Source organism: Nomascus leucogenys, chromosome 14 (assembly GCF_006542625.1).
Source record: "Nomascus leucogenys isolate Asia chromosome 14, Asia_NLE_v1, whole genome shotgun sequence".
In the NCBI taxonomy this organism is placed as follows: Eukaryota; Metazoa; Chordata; class Mammalia; order Primates; family Hylobatidae; genus Nomascus; species Nomascus leucogenys.
Window position 1 is genome coordinate 12,732,892 of NC_044394.1, and position 27,059 is coordinate 12,759,950.

The window sequence follows — 27,059 nt, forward strand, 5'->3', positions numbered from 1 at the left end:
GACCTGGTTGCTATCCTGGGTAGAAGTGGTCACTTGGCAGGGGCAAAAAGAGGGAGGCTGGGCAGGGTTTTGGCTGCTGGAACATGGTAGAGCTAGCAGCTGAGAACCCCTCCTGGGAGGCAAGGAGATAGCAAGAGGGGGGACATGTGTGAGCCAAGGTTCCAAGCCCCCATCATATGCTCCATTGTCTCATCGAACTTCACTTAAAAACACAAAGATAAAGATTACGAAGATTTTTAAGGAGACTGCAGACATTAAACCCCAAAAGCAGGGCCCTTCTGAGCACCAGGTCCTATGGAACTGTACTGGTTACACCTATGAAACCAGCCCTATCTACCAAACTATATACTTACTTCCAGGGCATGACAAAAATGAGATCACAGATACCTGTGCATATTTACAGGTATGTATTTATATCTGCTCTGAAATGTCTTTTTAGATGAAAATAGTATTACTGGTAGGATTCAAGTCAAGGTATAGTGCCAACCAGTCAAAATGATGAAGGTAATTCTTCCATAAACATACAGCTTTGATAAAGAAACAAATGGGAAAACACTGCGTACAAAAAAACTTTTAAATTTCTAAGGATTTTTTGCTATTACATGAAATACAGATGATTATCTGTCTAATTTTTGGAGTCTCTCAGTCAGTCCTTCAGTTACAAGGAGGCATTATTTCTTTTTCTCTTCCACATTCCATTTAGTAGTAATCCTCACCAATCCTCAATGCCCAATCAAACTCCACCTTTTCTTTAAGGCCTTCTCCCGCTATCCCAATGTTATCCTTGGTTTGTTTGTCTCTTTTTTATCACTGGTAATTGTTGATTACCTTCCAACAATATGTGTGTTGTGTTTCCAGATGAGACCTTTACTTTCTTTGAGGAGAAAATTCAGATTCTTTAGTATTCTCTGTGTTCTTTATTTCTTTATTTCCCTACTCAGGGTTTAACAGTCTGTCTTGTATTGTGTATACCTAATCACATTCTTTTTTTAAATTAGGGCTCCAAATTGTCTACATCATTAAGAACTTGCTTAAATGACAGCAAACTCTCCATTGGAAATAAGAGGCCAGCAGGAGATGAGGCTGCATGTGAACATAAAACCTTAGGCCAAAAATCATATTAGGCAAAAACGTGATGCAATCTAACAGAACATGATCCAGTCTTTCACATAAAGGGCCAGCACCTTCCACTCTGTCTCCTCCCCATGACCCTGAGCACATGCTGTGGTGCCAATGCCTGTTTAACCCTGTTGGCAATGTACTTGACCTCCAAGCACTTCTGAAACTCCACTTTCATCCTAACTATGAATGCTTTCCTTTTGCCTTCTTTTCTCGAGGCTTTGCTCACTGTTTATTAAGGAAACTAACCTCAATAAGTGAGTTAATGAAAGATGGAATAAACCCTACCAATTTCTCCTTTCTTAGGTGACGTTATACTTTGTAAAAGATGTTTTGGGGAGTCAGATTCTTCACCCAAAAGGAGCACTCTCATTATGTGAATTTTTGTCACTTTTATGGTCCCTCTTCCAACACTTTCCTTGAATACTTGAACAGGTCCTTATTAATTCTGCTAATCCAACAACTAAAATTTTTCTTATGTAACCCTGCCATGTGAAGCCTCCATTTTTGCTCCATGCCAACCTTAAAGTAAAAATCAGAACACGTTCAAGTCCCTTGAAAAGGAAACCCACCCTTTGGCTGGGCGCAGTGGCTCACACCTGTAATCCCAGCACTTTGGGAGGCCAAGGTGTGTGGATGGCAAGGTCAGGAGTTCGAGACCAGCCTGGCCAATATGGTGAAACCCCGTCTCTACTAAAAACACAAAATTAACTGGGTGTGGTGGCACACACCTGTAGTCCCAGCTACTCGGGAGGCTGAGGCAGGAGAATTGCTTGTACCTGGGAGGCAGAGGTTGCAGTGAGCCGAAATCATGCCACTGCACTCCAGCCTGGGTGATGAAGCAAGACTCCATCTCAAAAAAAAAAAAAAAAAGAAAGAAAGAAAGAAAAGAAAAGAAAACCCACCCTTCAAATATTTAAAGCAATGGAGATTTTACTGAACATTTTGTAAAGGAGCCAAGGGAGGGCTTTATAAACCACACTCTATAGCACACAACTTTATTAATGCCCCCCTCATTTTTCTTCTTTCCCCTGTTCCACCAGTGGGGTGGGGTGGGTAGAGAGTTTTCTATGTTTTCCCATAGAGGGTCAACTCACAGATCATCCCCTATGTGCTGCTATTCCCCTTCTCTCATTTCTTCACTGCAATAGTCCCTACACAGGCTCCTGGCCTGACGATGAGTGCCTCTTAGCCAATGTATCAGACTAGGCAGTCCTAAAAATAATGGCTATTTGGAAATAAAGTTCTGTTTTGTTCACAAATTGGGGATTGCTAATGACTAGAAAGGGAGTGGAAGTGGTATAAGTACTATCATACAACATGAGGAAGATGAACTCTTAGGTGAGGAAATGTGCACATCAGTTTAAAGTAGAGTTATATTTAGGACATATGGGAATTTTTATGTTAGTATCAAGAAGAAATTAAAAACACAAGTAGAAAGAAAATGGAAAACCCCTCAATTCATGTAATTATTTGCTTTCTTAAATGATTGTCAATTTGGCTTAGTCTTTGCTCAAATAAGACAGCACAACAAACACATGTAAAACTAGTAAACACAAAACTAATTAATTGATTCAACAAATATTTGTTGGGTGTGTATTATAAGCCAAACAGTGTTCTAAATGCTTGGAACACATCAGTGAAGCAAATAAACACTGCAGCCCCTGTGAGGCTTATGTTTTAGTAGGGGAGACAGAATTAACCAAAATATAATAAATAAGCTATGTAATGTGTTGAAAGATGATTGCTGTCGTGGGAAAAATAGAGTACAACAAGGAAAGGGGATTGAGATTCCTGGTTTGTGGTTGCAGGTATTAATAATTTGCAGTATTAAATAAGAAGGGCAAGGCAAGCCTCACTGAATAAGTAAAATTTGAGCAGAGACTTAGAAGAGAGAAGAGGGTTAGCTAAGCAGGTATCTGGGGGAAGAACATCCCTGGCAGAGAACACGGCTGATCTGGCAGGTTGTGCCTGGCACTGTCAAGAAAGAGCAGGGAGGCCAATGGTGTGGGGAGGGGTAGTCAGATCATGTAAAACTTTATGGGCTATTACAAGGACTTTGGTATTATTCTGAGTGAAATGGGAGCCATTGAGGAGTTTTGAGCTGAGGAGTGACATGAAATGACAGATTTTAAGAGGATCACTCTGGCTGCTGTGTTAAGAAAATACTCCTGGGGGCAAAACTAGAAGTAGGGAGTTAGGAGGCTATTCAGGTGAGAGGCTATTCAGGTGAGAGACGACTGTGGCTTTGACAAGGGTGGTGGCAGTAGTGGTAGGATGAAAGGATCAGGTTCTAGATATAATGTATTTTGAAGGTATGAGAAAAACCAACATGGCTCCCAGGTTTGAGCCTTATACAACCAAAAAGACAGACTGAAGCAATTGACCATCATTACTAAGAATGCCTTACTCTAAATAAAATGCAACACCACTGTGGAGCAAAAAGTTGCATTTGTTATAATTTGAAATCTCTTTAATACTCACTGCTTTTCCTGAACATTTAGCCAGGATTCAAACCCTATTCTGTCTAGGTCGAGGGCTTTTAAAAAACTGCACACACTGTCTCTCCATTTGAGTGCTAATTATGGAGGGACCAGAGAAGAGGTATGGGATTTCAGCATTTTGTTGTCCCTAAGATTTTAAATATATATACTTTAAACTCTGGGATACGTGTGCAGAATGTGCAGGTTTGTTACCTAGGTATACATGTGCCATGGTGGTTTGCTGCACCCATCAACCCGTCATCTAGGTTTTAAGCCCCGCATGCATTAGGTATTTGTCCTAATGCTCTCCTTCCCCTTACCCCTCACAGGCCCCCGTGTGTGATGTTCCTCTCTCTGTGTCCATGTGTTGTCATTGTTCAACTCCCACTTATGAGTGAGAGCATGCGGTGTTTGGTTTTCTGTTCCTGTGTTAGTTTGCTGACAATGATGGTTTCCAGTTTCATCCACGTCCCTGCAAAGGACATGAACTCATTCTTCTTTAGGGCTGCATAGTATTCCATGGTGTATATGTGCCACATTTTCTTTATCCAATCTATCATTGATGGGCATTTTGGTTGGTTCCATGTCTTTGCTATTGTAAATAGTGCTGCAATAAACATACGTGGCCATGTGCCTTTATAATAGAATGATTTATAATCATTTGGGTATAAACCCAGAGAGATTGCTGGGTCAAATGGTATTTCTGGTTCTAGATCCTTGAGGAATCACCACACTGTCTTCCACAGTGGTTGAACTAATTTACACTCCCACCAACAGTGTAAAAGCATTCCTATTTCTTCACATCCTCTCCAGCATCTGTTGTTTCCTGACTTTTTAATGATTGCCATTCTAACTGGTATGAGACGGTACCTCACTGTGGTTTTGATTTGCATGTCTCTAATGACCAGCGATGATGAACTCTTTTTCATATGTTGGTTGGCCATATAAATGTCTTCTTTTGTGAAGTGTCTGTTCATATCCTTTGTCTACTTTTTGATGGGGTTGCTTTTTTCTTGTAAATTTCTTTAAGTTCTTTGTAGATTCTGGATATTGGACCCTTGTCAGATGGACAGATTGAAAAAACTTTCTCCCACTCTGTAGCTTGCCTGTTCATTCTAATGATAGTTTCTTTTGCTATGCAGAAGCTCTTTAGTTTAATTAGACCCCTTTTGTCAATTTTGGCTTTTGTTGCCATTGCTTTTGGTGTTTTAGTCATGAAGTCTTTGCCCATTCCTATGTCCTAAATGGTATTGCCTAGGTTTTCTTCTAGGGATTTTATGGTTTTAGGTTTTACATTTAATTCTTTAATCCATCTTGAGTTAATTTTTGTATAAGGTGTAAGGAAGGGGTCCAGTTTCAGTTTTCTGCACATGGTTTGCCAGTTTTCCCAGCACCATTTATTAAATAGGGAATCCTTTCCCCATTGCTTGTTTTTGTCAGGTTTGTCAAAGATCAGATGGTTGTAGATGTGTGGTGTTATTTCTGAGGCCTCTGTTCTGTTCCATTGGTCTATATATCTGTTTTGGTACCAGTACCATGATGTTTTGGTTACTGTAAGCTTGTAGCATAGTTTGAAGTCAGGTAGCATGTAGCATGATGTCTCCAGCTTTGTTGTTTATGCTTAGGATTGTCTTGGCTATATGGGCTCGCTTTTGGTTCCATATGAAATTTAAAGTAATTTTTTCTAATTCTCTGAAGAAGATCAATGGTAGCTTGATGGGAATAGCACTGAATCTGTACATTACTTTGGGCAGTGTGGCCTTTTTCACGATATTGATTCTTCCTATCCATAAGCATGAAATGTTTTCCTATTTGTTTGTGTCCTCTCTTACCTCCTTGAGCAGTGGTTTGTAGTTTTTGAAGAGGTCCTTCACGTCCGTTGTAAGTTGTATTCCTAGGTATTTTAATCTCTTTGTAGCAATTGTGAATGGGAATTCACTCACAATTTGGCTCTGTTTGTCTATTATTTGTGTATAGGAATGCTTGTGATTTTTGCACATTGATTTTGTATCCTGAGACTTTGCTGAAGTTGCTTATAAGCTTAAGGAGTTTTGAGGCTGAGACGATGGGGTTATCTAAATACGCAATCACATCATCTGCAAACAGAGATAATTTGACTTCCTCTCTTACTATTTGAATATGCCTTCTTTCTCTTGCCTGATTGCCCTGGCCAGAACTTCCAATACTATGTTAAATAGGAGTGGTGAGAGAGGACATCCTTGTCTCAGGCTGGTTTTCAAAGGGAATGCTTCCAGCTTTTGCCCATTCAGTATGATATTGGCTATGGGTTTGTCATAAATAGCTGTTATTATTTTGAGATAAATTCCATCAATATCTAGTTTATTTCGAGTTTTTAACATGAAGGGACGTTGAATTTTATCGAAGGCTTTTTCTGCATCTATTGAGATAATCATGTGGTTTTTGTCATTGGTTCTGTTTATGTGATCAATTACGTTTATTGATTTGCATATGTTGAACCAGCCTTGCATCCCAGGGATGAAGCCAACTTGATCGTGGTGGATAAGCTTTCTGATGTGCTGCTGGATTCAGTTTGCCAGTATTTTATTGAGGATTTTCGCGTTGATGTTCATCAGGGATATTGACCTGCAATTTTCTTTTTTTGTTGTCTCTCTGCCAGGTTTCGGTATCAGGATGATGCTGGCCTCATAAAATGAGTTAGGAAGGAGTCTCTCTTTTTGTATTGTTTGGAATAGTTTCAGAAGGAACGGTACCAGTTCCTCTTTGTACCTCTGGTAGAATTTGGCTGTGAATCCATCTGGTCCTGAGTTTTTTTGGTTGGTAGGCTATTAATTACTGCCTCAATTTCAGCACTTGTTATTGGTTTATTCAGGGATTCGACTTCTTCCTGGTTTAGTCTTGGGAGGGTGTATGTGTCCAGGAATTTATCCATTTCTTCTAGATTTTCTAGTTTATTTGCATAGAGGTGCTCACAGTATTCTCTGATGGTAGTTTGTATTTCTGTGGAGTCAGTGGTGATATCCCCTTTATCATTTTTTATTGTGTCTATTTTATTCTTCTCTCTTTTCTTCTTTATTAGTCTGACTAGTGGTCTATTTTGTTAATCTTTTCAAAACACCAGTTCCTGGATTCATTGATTTTTTGAAGGGTTTTTCGTATCTCTATCTCCTTCAGTTCTGCTCTGATCTTAGTTATTTCTTGTCTTCTGCTAGTTTTTCAATTTGTTTGCTCTTGCTTCTCTAGTTCTTTTTTTTTTTTTTTGAGATAGAGTTTCGCTCTTGTTCCTCAGCTGGAGTGCAGTGGTGCGATCTTGGCTCACTGCAACCTCTGCCTTCCAGGTTCAAGCAATTCTCCTGCCTCAGCCTCCCGAGCAGCTGGGATTAGAGGCATGCACCACCATGCCTGGCTAATGTTGTATTTTTAGTACAGACAGGGTTTCTCCACGTTGGTCAGGTTGGTCTTGAACTCCTGACCTCAGGTGATCTACCCGCCTCGGCCTCCCAAAGTGCTGGGATTACAAGCATGAGCCACTGCACCTGGCCTTCTCTAGTTCTTTTAATTGTGATGTAGGGTGTTGATTTTAGATCTTTCCTGCTTTCTGATGTGTGCATTTAGTGCTATAAATTTCCCTCTAAATACTGCTTTAAGTGTGTCCCAGAGATTCTGGTATGTTGTGTCTTTGTTCTCATTGGTTTCAAATAACTTATTTATTTCTGCCTTTATTTTGTTATTTACCCAGTAGTCATTCAGGAGTAGGATCTTCAGTTTTCATGTAGTTGCGTGATTTTCAATGAGTTCCTTAATCCTGAGTTCTAATTTGATTGCACTGTGGTCTGAGAGACTGTTTGTTATGATTTCCATTCTTTTGAATTTGCTGAGGAGTGTTTTACTACCAATTATGTGGTCAATTTTAGAATAAGTGCTATGTGCTGCTGAGAAGAATGTATATTCTGTTGATTTGGGGTGGAGAGTTCTGTAGATGTCTACTAGGTCTACTTGGTCCAGAGCTGAGTTCAAGTTCTGAATAACTCTGTTAATTTTTTGTCTCATTGATCTGTCTAATATTGACAGTGGGGTGTTAAGTCTCCCACTATTGTTGTGTGGGAGTCTAAGTCTCTTTGTAGGTCTCTAAGAACTTGCTTTGTGAATCTGGGTGCTCCTGTATTGGGTGCATATATATTCAGGATAGTTAGCTCTTCTTGTTACATTGATCCCTTTACCATTATGTAATGCCCTTCTTTGTCTTTTTTAGTCTTTGTTGGTTTAAAGTCTGTTTTATCAGAGACTAGGATTGCAAACCCTACTTTCTTTTTCCTTTCCATTTGCTTGGTAAATTTTCCACCATCCTTTTATTTTGAGCCTATGTGTGTCTTTGCACATGAGATGGGTCTCCTTAATACAGCACACTGATGGAGTGTGCTGTATATTTTATCCAACTTGCCAGTCTGTGTTTTTTAATTGGGGCACTTAGTCCATTTACATTTAAAGTTAATATTGTTATGTGTGAATTTGATCCTGTTATCATGATGCTAACTGGTTATTTTGCAAATTAGTTGATGCGGTTTCTTCATACTGTCATTGGTCTTTATGTTTTGGTATGTTTTTGCTGTGGCTGGTACCGGTTTTTCCTTTCCATGTTTAGTGCTTCCTTCAGGAGCTCTTGTAAGGCAGGCCTCATGGTAACAAAATCCCTCAGCATTTGCTTGTCAGTAAAGGATTTTATTTTTCCTTCACTTGTGAAGCTTAGTTTGGCCGGATATGAAATTCTGGGTTGAAAATTCTTCTCTTTAAGAATGTTGAATATTGGCCCCCACTCTCTTCTGGCTTGTAGGGTTTCTGCAAAGAGATCTGCTGTTAGTCTGATGGACTTCTCTTTGTAGGTACCTGACCTTTGTCTCTGGCTGCCCTTAACATTTTTTCCTTCGTTTCCACCTTGGAGAATCTGATAATTATGTGTCTTGGGGTTGCTCTTCTCAAGGAATATCTTTGTGGTATTCTCTGTATTTCCTGAATTTGAATGTTGGCCTGCCTTGCTAGGTTGGGGAAGTTCTCCTGGATAATATTCTAAAGTGTGTTTTCCAACTTGATTCCATTCTCCCCATCACTTTCAGGTACACTGATCCATCGTAGGTTTGGTCTTTTCACATAGTCCCATATTTCTTGGAGGCTTTGTTCATTCCTTTTCATTCTTTTTTCTCTAATCTTGTCATCACACTTCATTTCATTAAGTTGATCTTCAATCTCTGATATCCTTTCTTCCGCTTGATCGATTCAGCTATTGATACTTGTATATGCTTCATGAAGTTCTCGTGCTGTGTTTTTCAGCTCCATCAGGTCATTTATGTTCTTCTCTAGACTGGTTATTCTAGTTAGCAGTTCTTGTAACTTTTTATCAAGGTTCTTAGCTTCCTTGCATTGGGTTAGAACATGCTCCTTCAGCTCAGAGGAGTTTGTTATTACCCACCTTCTGATGCCTACTTCTGTCAGTTCATCAAACTCATTTCTCCGTCCAGTTTTGTGCCTTTGCTGGAGAGTAGCTGCGATCATTTGGAGAAGAGGCATTCTGGTTTTTGGAATCTTCAGCATTTTTGTGCTGGTTTTTCCTCATCTTCGTGGATTTATCTACCTTTGATCTTTGATGCTGATGACCTTTGGATGGGGTTTTTTTGTGGGCATCCTTTTTGTTGATATTGATATTGCTTTCTGTTTGTTAGTTTTCCTTCTAACAGGCAGGCCCCTCTTCTGCAGATCTGCTGGAGTCTGCTGGAAGTCTACTCCAGACCCTGTTGCCTGGGTATCACCAGCGGAGGCTGTAGAACAGCAAAGATTGCTGCCTGCTCCTTCCTCTGGAAGCTTCATCCAAGAGGGGCACCCACCTGAGGCCAGCTGGAACTCTCTCGTATGAGGTGCCTGTCCACCCCTGCTGGGAAGTGTCTCCCAGTCAGGAGGCATGGGGGTCAGGGACCCACTTGAGGAGGCAGTCTGTCCCTTAGCAGAGCTCGAGCACTGTGCTGAGAGATCTGCTGCTCTCTTCAGAGCCAGCAGGCAGGAACATTTGTCTGCTGAAGCTGTGCTCACAGCTGCCCCTTCCCCCAGCTGCTCTGTCATACTGAGATGGGAGTTTTATCTATAAGCCCCTGACTCAGGCTGCTGCCTTTCTTTCAGAGATGCCCTGCCCAGTGAGGAGGAATCTAGAGAGGCAGTCTGGCCACAGCCATTTTTCCGCACTGCAGTGAGTTCTGCCTAGTCCAAACTTCCGGGCGGCTTCCTTAACACTGTGTGGGGAAAACCACTTACTCAAGCCTCAGTAATGGCGGATGCCTCTCCTCCCACCAAGCTCAATTGTCCCTGGTTGACTTCAGACTGCTGTTCTGGCAGCAAGAATTTTGAGCCAGAGGTTCTTAGTTTGCTGGGCTCCGTGGGAGTGGGACCTGCTGAGCAAGACCACTTGGCTCCCTGGCTTCAGGCCCCTTTCCAGAGGAGTGAATGGTTCTCTCGCTGGGGTTCCAGGCACCACTGGGGTCCAAAAAAAAAAAAAAAAATACTCCTGCAGCTAGCTTGGTGTCTGCCCAAACAGCTGCCCAGTTTTGTGCTTGAAACCCAGGGCCCCGGTGGTGTAGGCACACAAGGGAATCTCCTTCTCTGCAGGTTGCAAAAACCGTGGGAAAAGCATAGTATCTCGGCCGGATAGCATAGTCCATCTTGGCTTTCCTTGGCTAGCGGAGGGAGGTTCCAGCCCTTGCATTTCTCAGGTGAGGCGAAGCCCTACCCTGCTTCTGCTCGCCCTCCATGGGTTGCACCCACTGTCTAACCAGTCCCAATGAGATGAACAGGGTACTTTAGTTGGAAATGCAGAAATCATCCACCTTCTGCATTGGTCTCGCTGGGAGCTGCAGACCAGAGCTGTTCCTATTTTGCCATCTTGCCAGGTCCCCGTCCCTAAGATTTATTGAATATTAGGTTTGTTTCTTTTGTTAGCAATTAGTATAGCTTTAAATGTAGCTGTGTTTTAATGAAGTTTCAATGGTCACCTTCTGAGCCCTAGATGCTTTATTTATTTATTTTGAGACGAAGTCTTGCTCTGTTGCCCAGGCTGGAGTGCAGTGTCACAATCCCAGCTCACTGCAACCTCTATCTCCCAGGCTAAAACAATTCTCCTGCCTCAGCCTCCCATGTAGCTGGGATTATAGGCATGAGCCACTATGCCCAGCTAATTTTTTGTATTTTTAGTAGAGAGGGTGTTTCACCATGTTGGCCAGGCTGGTCTCAAACTCTTGACCTCAAGTGATTTGCCTGTCTTGGCCTCCCAAAGTGCTGGGATTACAGGTGTGAGCCACAGCACCTGGCCGCTTTATTTTTGAGTTGAAAAATGTGATCTATATCAGTGATTCCCAAGTTTTTAAAAATGTGTACTCTTTCAAAACAGGATATGTCTCATCCCTAACATGGATTCATTGTAGTAGTTCTCAATGAGGTGGAGCTGGAAAACAGCCTGGTAGTTTAACAGACCCTGGGCCTGAAGATTCTATTACTTCTGCTCATTCTGTTAGATCAGTGGTTTTCAAACTGTGTTCTTGGAGGAACATTGAATAAACATGCCTGGGTTTTCCAGCCCTTCCCTGCCTTCCAGCATCCTCCCATCTTCAATCAGAACAGGTCTACTTTGATCTATTTTATGAATTGGGCTTTATGAAAGATTTCATTCAAAGAAAATGAAACAAAACAACTGTTCCATTTTAAACCATCTGAAAACTACTGTACTAATTCATTGCTTCTCTCACTTTAATGTAATTAGAATTGACAAAAATTCTCTGCTCGACCAAACCTTCTTCCAGCATATTTGTACACTTTCTTGTAAAGTCCATTTTTAGCAAAGAACTCTGCTACATCAGTTTAGCAAGAACCTCTCCCACCTTTAAGATCTGACTGGATTCTTCATCCTCTGCCATCCTCCAGGGGATGTCTGATTATCCTGGCCTGTCTATAGCAGAAGAAACCTTCTTAGGTTAGTTTAGCCAGAATCCTCCTTACTGCTGATGTTTGCTCTTAGTAATTTTTCATCCACTGGCCCCTACCTGCTCCTTGGCTATAAATTCCCACTTGTCCTTGCTGTATTCTAAGTTGAGTCCAGTCTCTCATCCCCACTGCAAAATCTCATTGCAGTGGTCCCTATACCTATCATGATGGTTCTGAATAAAGTCTGCCTTACCATGCTTTAACAAGTGTCATTGAATAACTTTTTTTTAACAAAATCATCTATGGGATTTTTTAAAATGCAGGTTCTTATTCACTGGGTCTAGAATGGGGCCAGGGATTTTGCATTTCTTTTTCCTTTCTTTCTTTCCTTCCTTCCTTTCTTTTTTTGTGAGACAGGGTCTCACTCTGTTGCCCAGGCTGGAGTGCGGCGACATGATCTCGGCTCACTGCAACCTCCACCTCCCGGGTTCGAGTGATTCTCCTGCCTCAGCCTCTCTAGTAACTGGGATTACAGGAGCGTGCCACTACCACACTCAGATAATTTTTGTATTTTTAGCAGAGAAAGGGTTTCACTATGTTGGCCAGGCTGATCTCGAACTCCTGACCTCAGATGATCCACCCGCCTTGGCCTCCCAAAGCAGTGGGATTACAGGCATGAGTTACCACACCCAGCCGGGATTTGGCATTTCTAATAAACTTCCTGGTGATGCCAATACCGCTGAGTGTGCTTGGGCCACACTTGGAGTAGTAAGGATCTGAAGCTTAGGGGTTTGTTTTGTTTTGTTTGAAACAGAGTATTGCTCTGTCACCCAGGCTGAAGTGCAGTGGCGCAGTCTCGGCTCACTGCAACCTCTGCCTCTCCGGTTCAAGCGATTCTCTTGCCTCAGCCTCCTGAGTAGCTGGGACTACAGGTGTTCACCACCACACCTGGCTAATTTTTCGTATTTTTAGTAGAGACGGGGTTTCACCATGTTGGCCAGGCTGGTCTCGAACTCCTGCCCTCAAGTGACCCACCTGCCTCGGCCTTCCAAAGTGTTGGGATTACAGGTGTGAGCCACCGTGCCTGGCCATGAATCTTAGGGTTTTAAAAAATCTAATATTTTTTCTACTCACCCAGAAAAACTGTTTCTTATCAAAGATTTCCCCACAATGATCTTAAATTTACCAAAATAGTAAATTCTAGATTTTATTGTCTCCTCCCTGACCAAGTCTCAGTCTATCTGCCTCTTTCTATTTATCCATCTCTTTCTCTCAGTACCTTCTCTCTCTCTCTCTCTCTTTCTCTCTGGAAGGTAAACAATATTTAACCTTCTGGACATGCATTTAAAAATCTTTGTACATTCAGCAAATATTATGCCTCAGTCAGTTCATCTCAGCAAGAGCTATGCTTGGAGGGTCTGGGAAATTTGCCACAAGTGAGTTATTTAAAGGCAGTTACAGGTGACACGCGCTCCTAAATTTAGCATCTTAATGAATTTCTCCAGAGTAAGAAGTTACGGTCTTTTACCCTTTCACCCTTTGTGTAAAACATTTAGCATACACTTGAGAATGATTATTTTCTTTCCTGTGTTAGTTTGCAACCCGTTCCTTTCTCAAAATACTTCCACAGCCACTGTTTCTTTCCCCACCATTATCCTTTTTTTTCGAAGAGACACAAAGGGGTCATCCATTTTCAGAGCTTCCATTACCAGAGCTGACTCCCTGTAAATCTTTATACAGCTCTACACCTCCACATGACCTGTTTACTGCAAAGTCAGCAAACTCTCTTTTTTTTTTTTTTTTTTTTGAGACCAAGTCTCACTCTGTTGCCCAGGCTGGAGTGCAGTGGCGTGATCTCGGCCCACTGCAACCTCTGCCTCCCGGGTCCAAGCGATTCTCCTGCCTCAGCCTCCCAAGTAGCTGGGATTTACAGGTTCGCACCACCACGCCCGAGTAGTTTTTGTATTTTTAGTAGAGACGGGGTTTTACCATGTTGGCCATGCTGGTCTTGAACTGCTGACCTGAGGTGATCCACTCACCTAGGCCCCCCAAAGTACTGGAATTACAGGCGTGAGCCACCGTGCCTGGCCAGCAAACTTTTTCTGTAAAGGTCGCCATAGTAAATGTTTTCAGCCTTACGGTCCATTGGTTTTCTGTCTCAGTTGCACAACTCTGTCTCTGTAGTGCCAAAGCAGCCATAGATGGTATGTTAATGAATGTGTGTGGCTATGTTCCATTAAAACTTTATGTACAAAAGTGGAAGGCAGGCTAGATTTGGTCCCCAGGGCCATAGTTTGCTGACCCCTGATCTACAAGCATGTAGAAGCTGCATCACTCTGATTACAGCTCCTGGGAATTTGGAAGTGGGACCCTGAGGCTGTGTTAGGTAATAACTGTGGGTTGCTAAGCAGGAAAGTTAGACAAAGTGGGTTGGTGGCAGAGGTGGAGAGCCAAGGCCCGTATCTGGGACAGCCATAATGGGCCACATGTAAGCATATAAGTGAGCAGAGAGTGAAACAGACACACAAAGAAAAGCCAAGACTAGATGGTGAGAGAGAGAAAGGGGAGAGTTCTTGTAATGTTGGCTGTGCTTCCCACAGTTGTGTCTCACATAATCCCTGCCTATTTTTATATTCATTTCTCCTACTTTAGCCAGCTGGCATGTGTTTCTGTTTCTTGCAACCGGATAATCCCTAACTTGAGCAACCTTTTATATTCCAGACATTCCAAATGACTGGCAGTTCTCTGACTTGAATAATCATGCTCTTTCCCCACTAGGCTTTGCTAGATATGGTTCCACCCCTCCTTCTACCACTCCCATTCCTACCTCTACTCTATATTCTTCTCTCTTCAATCTTTGTTCAGACATCTCCCAGGGCTGAGTTAGGACTTGATTCCCATTTACTACTTATGTAAAGCTCTATCACTGCACTTGTATACCACAATTATATTTTCTGATTTGCTTGTCTGTAGTTTTAACTACTGTTTTCATCTCTGTACTCAGTGCAGGGCCTGGAACATAGTCGGTAGTTAATATGTTTATTTAATGAATGAGGTAAAGGTACACAATCTATCTGTAAAATAGGGATAGATTCTAAGCAGCCTGAAGGCTCAGGATCCTCTGATATCCTTACCAGCTTCACGAGCCAAAGCAGAAATAACAAACTAATGAATTTCTTCATGTGTAAAGGACTGTAGAAAAGTATTCCATGTCCTTATACTTAACTTTGCTAATAGCGTTGTTCAGACCCATAGTCACTGAATTTTTTGTCTGTTTTATCAGTAACTGAATATGTTAACATCTCCTCCTAAGATTCTGGATTTTTTATTCCTCGTAGTTCTGTAATTTTTGCTTTATATACTTTGAGGTTATGTTATTGGAGGAATACAAATTTAGAATATTTTTATCTTCCTGGCAAATTAAGTCTTCATTATTATGAAGAGTCTCCCTTTCACTCCAGCAGTACTTTTTGTCTGTTTTCTTTTTTTTTGTTTTTTGAGATGGAGTCTCGCTCTGTTGCCCAGGCTGGAGTACAGTGGCGTGATCTCGGCTCACTGCAAGCTCCACCTCCTGGGTTCATGCCATTCTCCTGCCTCAGCCTCCCGAGCAGCTGGGATTACAGGCGCCCGCCACCACACACAGCTAATTTTTCTGTATTTTTTAGTAGAGATGGGGTTTCACCGTGTTAGCCAGGATGGTCTCGATCTCCTGACCTCGTGATCTGCCCGCCTCGGCCTCCCAAAGTGCTGGGATTACAGGCGTGAGCCAACGCACCCAGCCCCAGTACTTTTTGTCTTAGTATCTACTTAATTTAGCTATTCCAGCTTCCTTTTGGTAATTTTGCATGGTTTACTTTTTTTCTATTTTTTACTTTCAAACTTTCTGTATTTTTATGTTCTAGATTATGCCCCTTGTAAACAGCGTGTGGTTGGGTTTTTATTTTTGCCCAGTGACAATCTGTGGTAGTTGGTTACGTCAATTGGTGGCCCCAGGTTCATCCTACTTCCTAGTATTTACACCCTTATGCAGTTTCCTCCTCTTGACTCTAGGCCTGTTATTTCCTTTATCTGATAGAATGTAACAGAAGTGACAGTGTGTTAGTTCTAAGCCTAATCTTCATGGGAACTCTGAGCTTGCATGTAAGAAGTCGGCTATCTTTCTGGAGAGGTTACATGGATCGGCCATGTGGAAAAGAAGTCCTACAACTACTTGTAGAAAAACCAAAGAACCCAATCAATTGTGAGAACCGAGGGCCCACACATATGATATCAGTCAAGCTGTTCTAACCCCTGGTCATTGGAGCCATCCTAGCTAGGTGCTAGACATGTGAGTGAAGAAGCTATTTAGAATATTTCAGCCCCAGCAGACATCACCCAGAGAAGAGAGCCTTCTCCATTATGCCCTGTTGAAATTTCTGACCCATAGAATCTGGAAAAATAATAAAATGGTTTTGATTTTAACCTACTAAATTTTTTTTTTTTTTTGGAGACAGGGTCTTGCTATGTTGCCCAGGCTGGAGTACAGTGGCACCATCTTGGCTCACTGCAACCTCCACCTCCTGGTTCAAGTGATTCTCGTGCCTCATCCTCCTGAGTAGCTGGGACTACAGGTGGGTACAACCATGTTTGGCTAATTTTTTGCATTTTTAGTAGAGATGGGGTTTCGCCATGTTAGCTAGGCTGGTCTCAAACTCCTGACCTCAAGTGATCCACCTGCCTCAGCCTCCCAAAGTGCTGGGATTACAGGTGTGAGGCACCGTGCCAGGCCTAAGCTACTAAATTTTGGGGTAGTTTGTTATATAACAATAGGCAACAAAAACAATCTTTGTCATTAAATTAGGATCTGTTTTCATTTAGTGTAATTAGTGATATATTTGGGTTTATGTCTACCATCTTACAACAACTTTCTATTTGCTCTATCATATGTTCTTATTTCTCTTCCATCTTGCATTTAGATTATTTTTTATTTCCTCACACCCTCAAATTAGATTGGAAATTGCATAGTGTCCTGGTTTATTTTATGAATCAACTTGCCAGTGCCACTGGTGTCCAAATGTTTGGTCAAACACTATTCTAAATGTTTCTGTGAAGGTGTTTTTTGGATGAGATTAACATTTAAATCTGTAGACTTTAATAAAGCAGATTATGTTCCATAGGAGATCTTATCCAATGCCTTAATAGAACAAAGATTTATCTCCCATGGGCAACAAGGAATTCTGCTGGCCGACTGCTTTTGGACTCAAACTACGACTCTTCTTTGAGTCTCTAGCCTGTTGTTCTACCTTACAGCTTTTAGTCTACTAAGCCTCCACTTCTGTTTCTCTGAAGAATCCTGACTAATACACAGTTTCTTACTATTTTCTCAATGATTATTCTAAAGCTCATAAGATGCATTCTTGACTTACCAGAGTCTAATATTAACTATCACTTTTTCCGTACTTCTAGAAAATGCACTGATTTTAGAACAATTGATTCCATTTACCTTCTCCTGACATATACCATTATTTCATGTGTGTGTGTGTGTGTGTGCGGGTGTGTGTGTGTGTGTGTGTCTTAAGAGCTCAAGCAATCTTCCCACCTCAGCTTCCCAAGAAGCTTTCCACTACAGGAATGTGACATCGTGCCTGGCTAATTTTTTAATTTTATGTACAGATGGGGTCTCACTATATTGCCCAGTCTTGTCTCTAACTCCTGGGCTCAAGTCCTCCTGCCTCAGCCACCCAAAGTGCTGGGATTACAGCCATGAACCACTATACCTAGCCTATTGTATATTTTTAAATACAGAAAACAACACTATTATAGTCTTATATAGTCAGTATCAATATTCATTTAGATTTACCTGTATATTTATCATTTTTCTTGATCTTTATTTCCTACCATATCTACAACTGGGATCATTTACTTTCTGCCTATGGAATGCCACTGTGAATACTGTTTGTTCCTTTGGAAATTCCTTAATTTTACTTTCATTCTTAAAAAATATTTGTTTCAGCCCTTTAAAGTTGTCATTCCATCATTTTCTGGCTTCAGCTATTTCTGTTAAAAAGGCAACTACAAGTCTAATTTTCTTTTTTTTTTTAAGTCCTCTCTTTTCTCTGGCTGCTCTTAAAGATTTTTCTTCTTGTCTTCAGATTTTAGCAATTTTTTCATGATGTGTATATATCAGCTGTGTGGATTAAAAAAAATCCTGATGGAGATTCATTGGTTCAAATATTATTTAGGCTGAATACCTTTTCCTTTCCTTTTGGAATGTCATTTATGTTCATATTAAACTTCCTTACTCTATCTTCTACGTGTTCTATATTTTCCATCTTTTTTCCTTTTTGTGCTTCATTCTGAATAGTTTCTTCTGACTTACCTTCTAGTTCACTAATTCTATCTTTATCTGTGCCTAATATGCTTATACCCATCACTGAGTCTTTATTTTGTTAGTAAATTTTTTTGTTCCAAAATTTTCATCTGGCTCTTTTTTCAAGTTTCTAGTTGTCTGCCCACATATTTAATCTTGTGTTTGATTTATTTGAACATAGTAGGCATTGTCATTTTTAAATCTGTACCTGATAATTTCACTACCTGACCCCTGTTGGGTCTGTTTTTGTTCTCTGTTGTTTCTGCTATATTTTTCTTATTTCCTTAGGTAACTGATTTTTAAAAATTGTGTACGAGGCATTGTGATTTCAAAATTATCTGTAGAAATTATTTGAGGCCTAGAATGATATTATTTTACTCCAGAAAGGATTTTAGTTTGCTTCTGCCAAGTGCTTGTGGGCATGAGCTCAAAGGAATTATCCTAATCCAGTTTCAAGGTTGAGGTGATCTGAAACTGAGCTACAGACCTTTTACTTTTATGATGGAGCCCTTTGAATTCCCAGTCCAAAGCAAGGGGCCTTCAACAGAGTTCACCTCTTTCTCTCTTAGTATGCCCTGAACTCAAATCTCTGTCCCCCATTCCTGCTCATCCTCTCAGCAGCCCTCTATGGAATTGACCTCCATCATTCCCCAGATCATGGCCTGGTAATTCCTCATTAACTTTTTGGCTTTCTCACGCCTTCAAGCTGGTATCTTTTATATTTTGTTGAAGATTGATCCAAATTACTGTTAATATTAAGTCTTACAAAAATGTAGATATCATTAAATATAGGTAGTTGCTTCTAAAAAATGCATTGAAAATGATCCTTCAGGAAAAAAAAATTAGACATTTATTCATAATTCTAACCTTTTAGCCCAAGTGGCAGACCAGTATTTAGGAATATTATATACTACTCCTGGTATCGTAAAATTTGAGATTAGTTACTTATTTTATTGACAAACATTATTGAACATCACCACTGTACCTGAAGCTCTTCTTAGAAATTAGATTATAGAAAAACATGGTTCTTGACCTCAAGGGGCTTGAAGTCTAGACTCCTTATTGACAAACTGGTTATTTTTAGAATCATCAATTCATGATCAAAAAGTCTTTTGTTAAATTTATGTAGCATTATACAATGATAAATACATTTAAAACATAAACAAATATTTGAGCTTCTATCACTTTTTAGCCTAAGCATAGGGGCATTTTAAACAATATATTTTCTAATGCATTTGTCTTCCAGTAAAGTTTATCACTGAATATGCTTCTTTGAAATATTTTGGAGACAGAAGAATAGCAAGCTTCACAAGAGATCTTAAAGCCAGGATCATCTTTTTCCTAGAGTTCACTTCTTGTTTCCTAGCCTTTTTACTGTTGCAAACTCCTGGGAAAAGCTACTCACTCTGAATCATCATTATCTTTAATCAGGGCTTTTCCTTGGCAGATGTTCAAAGTCCTCTAAAACAACCTGTAGGTATACAAGTATCCCTGGACTGTAAACTAAGGGCATAACAGATTTGCTGACACCTCAGCCTTACTCACAAAGATTATTTAAATATGCCCAGACTTTCTGGGTTGAATCAGTGGGTAAGAGGATTAGGAGAGGCAATTTAGAGAATGAGGGTGCAGTAGATTCATCATTTGATCTTGGACAAATTACGTAACTTTTCTGGATTTGTTTTCTCATAATAGATTGAGTTCCTGGATGATACATCTCTGAAGTATCCTCCAGCTCTCAAATTCTGGGATTCTTTTGCAGTTAAAGAGGACTGCTTAGCCACTTGATTTTAAAATAGATGGATGGCACAGCGTGGTGGTTCACGCCTGTAATCCCAGCAGTTTGGGAGGCTGAGAGAGGGAGATCACCTGAGCTCAGGAGTTTGAGACCAGCCTGGCCAACACAGTGAAATCCTATCTCTACTAAAATTACAAAAATTAGCTGGGCATGTTGGCGCACGCTATAATCCCAGCTACTCCGGAGGCTGGGGCATGAGAATCGCTTGAACCCGGGTGGCGGAGGTTGCAGTGAGCCGAGATTGCGCCACTGCACTCCAGCCTGGGCGACAGAGTGAGACTCTGTCTCAAAAAAAAAAAAAAAAAAAAATACATAGATGGAGTAAGAGCAATGAGGAGAAAGATAATTAAAGTTCAATATATCAAGTAAGATATTAGTAAAATAATTTGTAAGAAGATTAACATATATTATGTTAGTAGCCACCACAACAATGGCTGGCAGAGATAAAACAAGACTGAGGTGTGAGGAGGCTGTGGCTCCTTTGTGGCTCCATCTTCTTTCAATCTTCCCTTCGTTCTTTCCCCTGCTCCCTCTCTACTACACCCTCCTTCCAAGAATTTCCTTCAGTATGTCCATGAGTGGGCAACAGTGATTGCTGCGAAGGGAGAAGTCACAGCAACTCCTGCTCCAATTGAAGCAACTGTACATTTGCCTTGTGGCCTCTGAATGCAGCTGAGGCCCTCCAGGACAGTGCAAGAAAGACAAATGGAACTGGTAGATGACTAAACAAGTTATATAAATGCAGCGTTCCATCTGTGGAATGACGGGATCAAATGTTTATATTTTTAAAATATATTCTGATGCCCATAATTCTTCTGTAGCTATCAGCCCACAGCCTGACTTGTTGTATTGTCAGCAGGTAGCTTGTTTCGTACACAGCTCACCTTCTACTCAGAGCCTGGACACACAGTGAACATGCTCAGTCAGTATCCGGGCTTCGTATACCTTTTCTTTTAGTCTACTCAACACCTTTGTGAGATAGGTATCACTACCGTAGTTTTTGAAGATATTGATAGAGAAACTCAGAGATTTAATTATCAGGATCATATTCGTAGCAAACTAGAGCCTTAGTGCTGCCACTTCTCATACATTTGACGGGTCATTTTTCTTAAGTCTGTTTCCGTATCTGTAAAGTTTCCACTTCTAAGCCTCAGTTTCCGTATCTGTAAAGTTTCCATGAGTTAGATAGGGTTCTCAGATTTAGTAAAACGAACCAAAATAGACAGGAAGTATATCCCAAACGGGATATTTTTATATTAAAAAAAAAGAATCTCCATTTATCTGAAATTTAGGTTTAAATGAGCACTCCTGTAATTCATGTGGCAAAGCTATGTTATTATTATGGATATGACAATGCATGTGAAGTCCTTAGCTTCTGTAAATGCTATGCACAATAAATTTTGGATTTGATCTCTAAGTCTTTTTTTCCCTACCGCAAACACAGTGACTTGTTTCCACAGAACATTTCAGTCAAGCCAGAGTAACACTACTTTAAGTTACAGCAATGCTTTACCGTTCCTAAAGCGCTTTCAAAGCCCGGGCAATGGCGGAAGGTCTTGCGGAAACCCACATAACTTGGGGTGTCGAAGAAGGTCTCTGCAGCCGGTGAACAGGCACCGAGGGCCGTCCTGCCCTGCAGCAGCCTAACCCCGCCCCCGCGCCTCCTCGGCCACTCAGCGGCCGCGCCGCGCCGCCGCCGCACTCCTATAGGTCCTTCCTCGGACAGGCGAGGCCTTTCCATTTTCCCGCTTTCCCCTGCCCTGCTCAGCCCGAAACCCGCACCGGCCTACAGGGCCTCCGCCCTGCTTTCCGTGTGAGCCCCGCCCTTCCGGCCCCTGCATTTCACCCCCACCTCAGCAGCCGTGCCGAGCAGCCAGCCGGATCCCAGGCCCGTCCCTTTGGTAGGAGGTGGGCGGGAACCGGGAGGGGCCGGCCGAGCCCCCTTCCTCCGGGTCGCGGGAGGCGGGACGGGAGGGAGGGGTGGGGCTAATCTCCTTGGCGCCGCGTTGCCATGGCAGCGGGGAAGGGGAGGGAGGGGGAGGAAGCGAGCGGGAGGGGGATGTGGTGCTGCCGGGGCCGCCACTGCAGCTGCTGCTGCATGCTGGTTGCCGCGTCTTCCCGGAGGCGACTGCTGGAAGCTGCAGGAACAGCTGCGGTGCTGTGCCATACTGTGTCTTCCCGGGCCGGTCCCTCGCCTCCCGGCCGGTCGGCCGAGCTGACGGTGAGTCCCGAGCGGAGCCGTGCCCTCCGGGGTCGGCCCTCCCCGCCCCAGCCCGCGGCGCAGCTCCCGGGCGCGGAGGCAGCGCGAGCGACCCGCGCCAGGCGTGGGGCGCGGAGGCGGCTGTCCCGTGACGCGCCCGGACATTTTTGTCCCGTGAGGAATTTGCGCCGGCGCTAGGGTGTTCCCGGCGCGCGTATCGGGTGGTGTGTGGGCTCCGGGGGATGTCGAACTGAGGGGAGTGTGGCTTGTGAGGAGTTAGGAGTTTTTCCTGAGAGGTAATGATCGCCCGGGAGGGGCTGTCGCGCGGCGGAAACCGCGGCGAGGGGTGTAGTCTCTCCGGGAAGGCGTGGAGGGGGCCCCGAGGACCGTCAGGGCTCGGCTCGGGGCTGGAATCTGCTGTTAGGGAAGTACCCCAAGCACCTCGGAGCCTTTGCAACGCCCCCTCCTCTGGCTTGAAGTGGAGCGAGACAAGCCGGGCTCGGAGTCCTGGTCCGGCCCCAGTTGGGACTGGCTGGGCTCCGCCAAGTAGTGCCCGGGGAGGTGCCGGGGGCGGCCGGGCGTTGTGGTGGGCAGAGGCGGGTCCCGGGTGTGTGTGGGGGCGACCGCGGCACCCTCTCCCCCCTCCACCGCCTCGAGGGGGCCTCCGAGGGTGGCTGTCTTGGGAGCTGTTTCAGCGCTGCAATATGGACACTTCCTGTTCGCCGCCTCCTTTGGGGCCGTGGTTACCTTTGCCTTTCAGTCCTCTTTCCTGGCAAGGCGAGAGGTCTGCGGTGGAAGAGGCCTTCAGCCTTTCAAGTTTGCCCCACTGCCGCAGCAGCCTGTGTGGAACCCGGCAGGACGGTGGTAGTTAGGGGAAAGCAGCCCATGTGTTCCGTGCTCCATCCTCCACTCTACTTAACTCCACCCCCTTTTGCACCTTTGCAAAATGCCTCTTTTTCCACCGCAGCTCTCGGGAGTTGGGGTGTCTGCCTCGCTGAGGAGCCACACTCTCGCAGTGTTCTTGCACTGGATTTCTGCTTTAAAGTCTCTTTACAGCAGTCTCTGAACTTCATTTTCTCCCTACTGGGAAAAAAGAGTTTTAGCGTGCAAAGAAATGACCACAGACTTTCTTTCCCCTACCCCAACTCCGAGGTGAGGGGAGGAGGGCGGTTAAGTATTTACAGGTTGAAGCTGTTCCTCCTATCTTTTTTCTGATTGTGACAGCCACGTGGCCGGCTGAGTGTAATAGAGTGCGCTAGCGGCACTAGGGGCTGAGGTTTCTTTGGTAGCCAGGGGCTTTGTAACTGTGCTGTCGCTTCGCATGTACGTTTATCTTGGTGGGAGAAGCTGAACCATTCATGCCTGTACCTGTTCCATCCGAATCTTAAGACTTACCTCTGTTACCTTGCATTTCTGCTAAGGTGTATACCGACGTTTTTTGCCGTTCTCTGCTGTTTTGTTGATCTATCTTTAAAACCTCAGCATTACTAGGTACCATCATAGAGTGATGGAGAATAGTAGAATAGTGCATTATGGAGTTTGCCAACTTTGGGAAAAAATATTACTTGAATTTCAAAACCATTAATGAGAGATTCTAATGTAATCAGAAATAATTGCATTATCTGGATTTCTTTTTGATAGTTTTAGAAAAATCTGTTCTTTTCTTTTTACATAAAAATTGTGATCTAAACATACGTAAATAAAATTACCAGTGAAAATACTTTTTTAGGGATGAAGTAGTGATTTGTATATATATGTGCTTTTTAAAGCTTTTTTTGAAAAATGTGAAGTTAATATGAATGTTAACACGAACAGATTTTAAGAGAATGAAATATAATTTTTAGAATATATAAAAGAAGGTCAAAGAGTTGAAGATAAAAATAAACTTTTGGAGAGTTTGGAAAATTTTTGAATTTAAGGACAATCCTTGTTTACTAATGCATCGTTTCATTTTGTGAATGCTTTGGTAGATTTGAATTATTTCTGTAATGTATGTTTTTATTTGAATCAATTTTACTTGAAGAATGTTAAACCACAGGAACCATTTAAAATCTGCACAAGAACTGTATAGAGAAGTTATAGCAACACCATTTTATTGGAATTTTAATTACCCCATAACAATGGTGCTCAATCAGAAAAGTTAAGTGATAAAGATATTGAAGTGATATCTAGGCCTCAGGGCGGAAAAGACAATACAATTGAGAAATGAGTATATATGCTAACCACTGAGAGCAATTTTTAGTTGAGAAAGAAAAGTAAATGAGGTCATAAAATACTTATATAAGGCTAAGGCAGGAGGCTCTCCTGAGATCAGGAGTTCAAGTCCAGCCTGGACTATATAGCCAGACTCCCATCTCTTGAAAAAAGGATTGCTCAACTCGTGCCTGTAATCCCAGTACTTTGGGAGGCTGAGGTGGGAGGATCACCTGAGGTTAGGAGTTTGAGACCAGCCTGGCCAACATGGCAAAACCCCATCTCTATCAAAAATACAAAAATTAGCTGGGCCTCGTGGGGAATGCCTGTAGTCCCAGCTACTCGGGAGGCTGAGGCAGGAGAATCGCTTGAACCTAGGAGGTGGAGATCGCAGTGAGCTGAGATCATGCCACTGTGCTCCAGCCTGGGCAACGGAGCAAGACTCCGTCTTCCAAAAAAAAAGAACTTTTGAAGGGTTGAGAACAAAGATTGATGCTTTGGGAAACTAACATTTAAGGAGCATTTGGTTTGGTCATATGTGACTTCAGAATTAATACTACAGATGTGTACAATGCGTATGGCCTGTAGTATTGCCTTTTTTTTTTTTTTTTTTATGGAGTCTGGCAGCCTTTCTCCCAGGCTGGAGTGCAGTGACGCTATCTTGGCTCACTGCAACCTCCACCTCCCGGGTTCAAGTGATTCTCCTGTCTCAGCCTCTGGAGTAGCTGGGATTACAGGTGCCTGCCACCAAGCCTGGCTAATTTTTGTATTGTTAGTAGAGACGGAGTTTTACCATGTTGGCCAGGCTGGTCTCGAACTCCTGATCTCAGGTATCCGCCTGCCTCAGCCTCCCGAAGTGCTGGGATTACAGGTGGGAACCACTGCACCCAGCTTATAGTATTGTTTTATTAATAATTTTATTTCCTCTAAATGAGAAGGCTATCCCTGTCCTGCCACTAAATATAAAGGAATCAAAAGAATGTTTATTATTATTTGCTTCTAAGGGATTTTGATCCATATATACTTTATTTCCCTTACCCTAACTTTTCTATTTAAATAAACTTTTTATTTTAGAATAGTTTTATAGTTACAGAAAAGTTGCAAGCTAGTATACAGAGTATACCTCACCCAGTTTCTCCTGTTCAATTTCCTACATTACAACGGTACATTTGTCACAATTAAGGAAACAAAATTGTTACAGTACTGTTAACTAAACTACATACTTTATTCCTATTTCGCTAATTTTTCCCTAATGTCTTTTTTTTTGTTCCGGAATTTCACTTTCTATGACTTCTCTTTGTTTTGATGACTGTGACAATTTTAAGAAGTACTTGTCAGACATTTTATAGAATATCCCTCAATTGAGATTTATCTGGTATTTTTCTGATGATTAGACTGGGATTATGAGTTTTAGGGAGGAAGATAACAGAGATGAAGTGCCAGTCTCATCACATCATATCCAGGATACAAACTAACAACATGATAAAACTGATGATGCTTACCTTGATCACGTGGTTGAGGTCTTTGTGGAGTTTCGCCCACTTTCCTGCCTCCTTTCGATCTCTACTCTTTTGGAAGCAAGTCACTAAGTACATGCCATACTCAAAAACCATAACCTAATTTTGATTCGTGTATTTTTAATTTCCCTCAACCTAATTTTCCTTTCTATAAACGAATACTTAAACTTGGACAGATGTTTATTTAGTATCTATTGTATTTAGGTGCTAAGAATACAGTGGTGAGCAAGAGAGACATTTCTTCTGGAGTCTGCCTGATTTAAATATCACATAGGATGTATCTCGTCACCTTAGGTCCTGATTTCGTTAACAGTTTATAAACATAAAATTACTGAAGCCCTAAAAGGCTAAATAATCAATAAAAGCTCCTGAGTAAACATTTAGAATATATGGTATTAGCATAAAGTTTAAATATATGTACCATAAAAATAGCCATCTCTTTGCTCCCAACACAGATAATGGAAAATTACCTTAATTCTTCCCGAGTAGATATATTACTGTTAAATCACTGGGATAGTTTAATTACTGTTAACTATTTTCCTATCTTAAAAATGTTTACAGGTGTTAGAAGAAAATTCTTGCCTTCTTGTTGGTATTTTTACAGGTATTGGTGCTTCTGCCACTCAAAAGCCTTTTTTTTTCTGAGAAATGCTTTGAAAGGTGTGTTGGAGAAAACACATGGGGAAAATAACAGGGACCCTGGTCTCTCTATGAGAAGCCATGCTTATTTATTTATGGAAAAAGAAAATGAGACTGAGGAAATAAACATTAATCAAAGTTTTTAAAGTGATAATAACCGTTTTTGGAGGGAATTTACTGTATATTTAATAGAAGAGTAGAAGAGTGCTGCCATCCTAACATTGGCAATGTTATTGGGAATGTTTTTAACCAAATAATGCCAATTTTATTGGAGAATAAAATTTTATTAAAGACTTACTGAGTAAAGATTTCAGTTAATATTTTTCTGGTAAACTGGGTTAACTACAAAACACTCTTAATTTGAACTTTTAATTGAAATTCTTTCTAAAATATGTCATTAATACACTTTAAATTGTATAGCCCACTGAACAGAATTTTTATATATTTAAATTCTTTTTTTTTTGAGACAGGGTCACACTCAACCCTGTTGGAGTGCAGTGGTAACAATCACAGTGCACTGCAACCTCCACCTCTCAGGCTCAAGTGATCCTCCTGCCTCAACCTACCAAGTAGCTGGGACCACAGGGGCGCTCCACCACACCTGGCTATTTTTTAATTTTTTTTTTTTTTTTTTTGTAGAGGGGAGGTCTGACTATGTTGCCCAGGCTCGTCTCAAACTCCTGGGCTCAAGGGATCCTCCTACCTCAGCCTCCCAAAGCGCTGGGATTTTAGGCATGAGCCACCTCACCTGGCCAACATTTAAATTAAATTTTGCGTTATACAGGGTTAGTGTGGTTATTCTGGGTTTTATATATAACCTTGGAGA

General features: G+C 42.0%; 1 protein-coding gene across 1 annotated transcript in view; it reads left to right on the forward strand.

The window, feature by feature from the left end:
- The first annotated feature begins 21,720 nt into the window (after window positions 1-21,720).
- The window catches only part of FOXN2 (forkhead box N2), a 65,540-nt gene continuing 60,201 nt past the window's right edge, over window positions 21,721-27,059 (forward strand). Inside the window, exon 1 of the mRNA XM_030827697.1 lies at window positions 21,721-21,905. The gene's annotated coding sequence lies outside the window, so the exon portion shown is untranslated. The remainder of the gene's footprint in view (window positions 21,906-27,059) is intronic.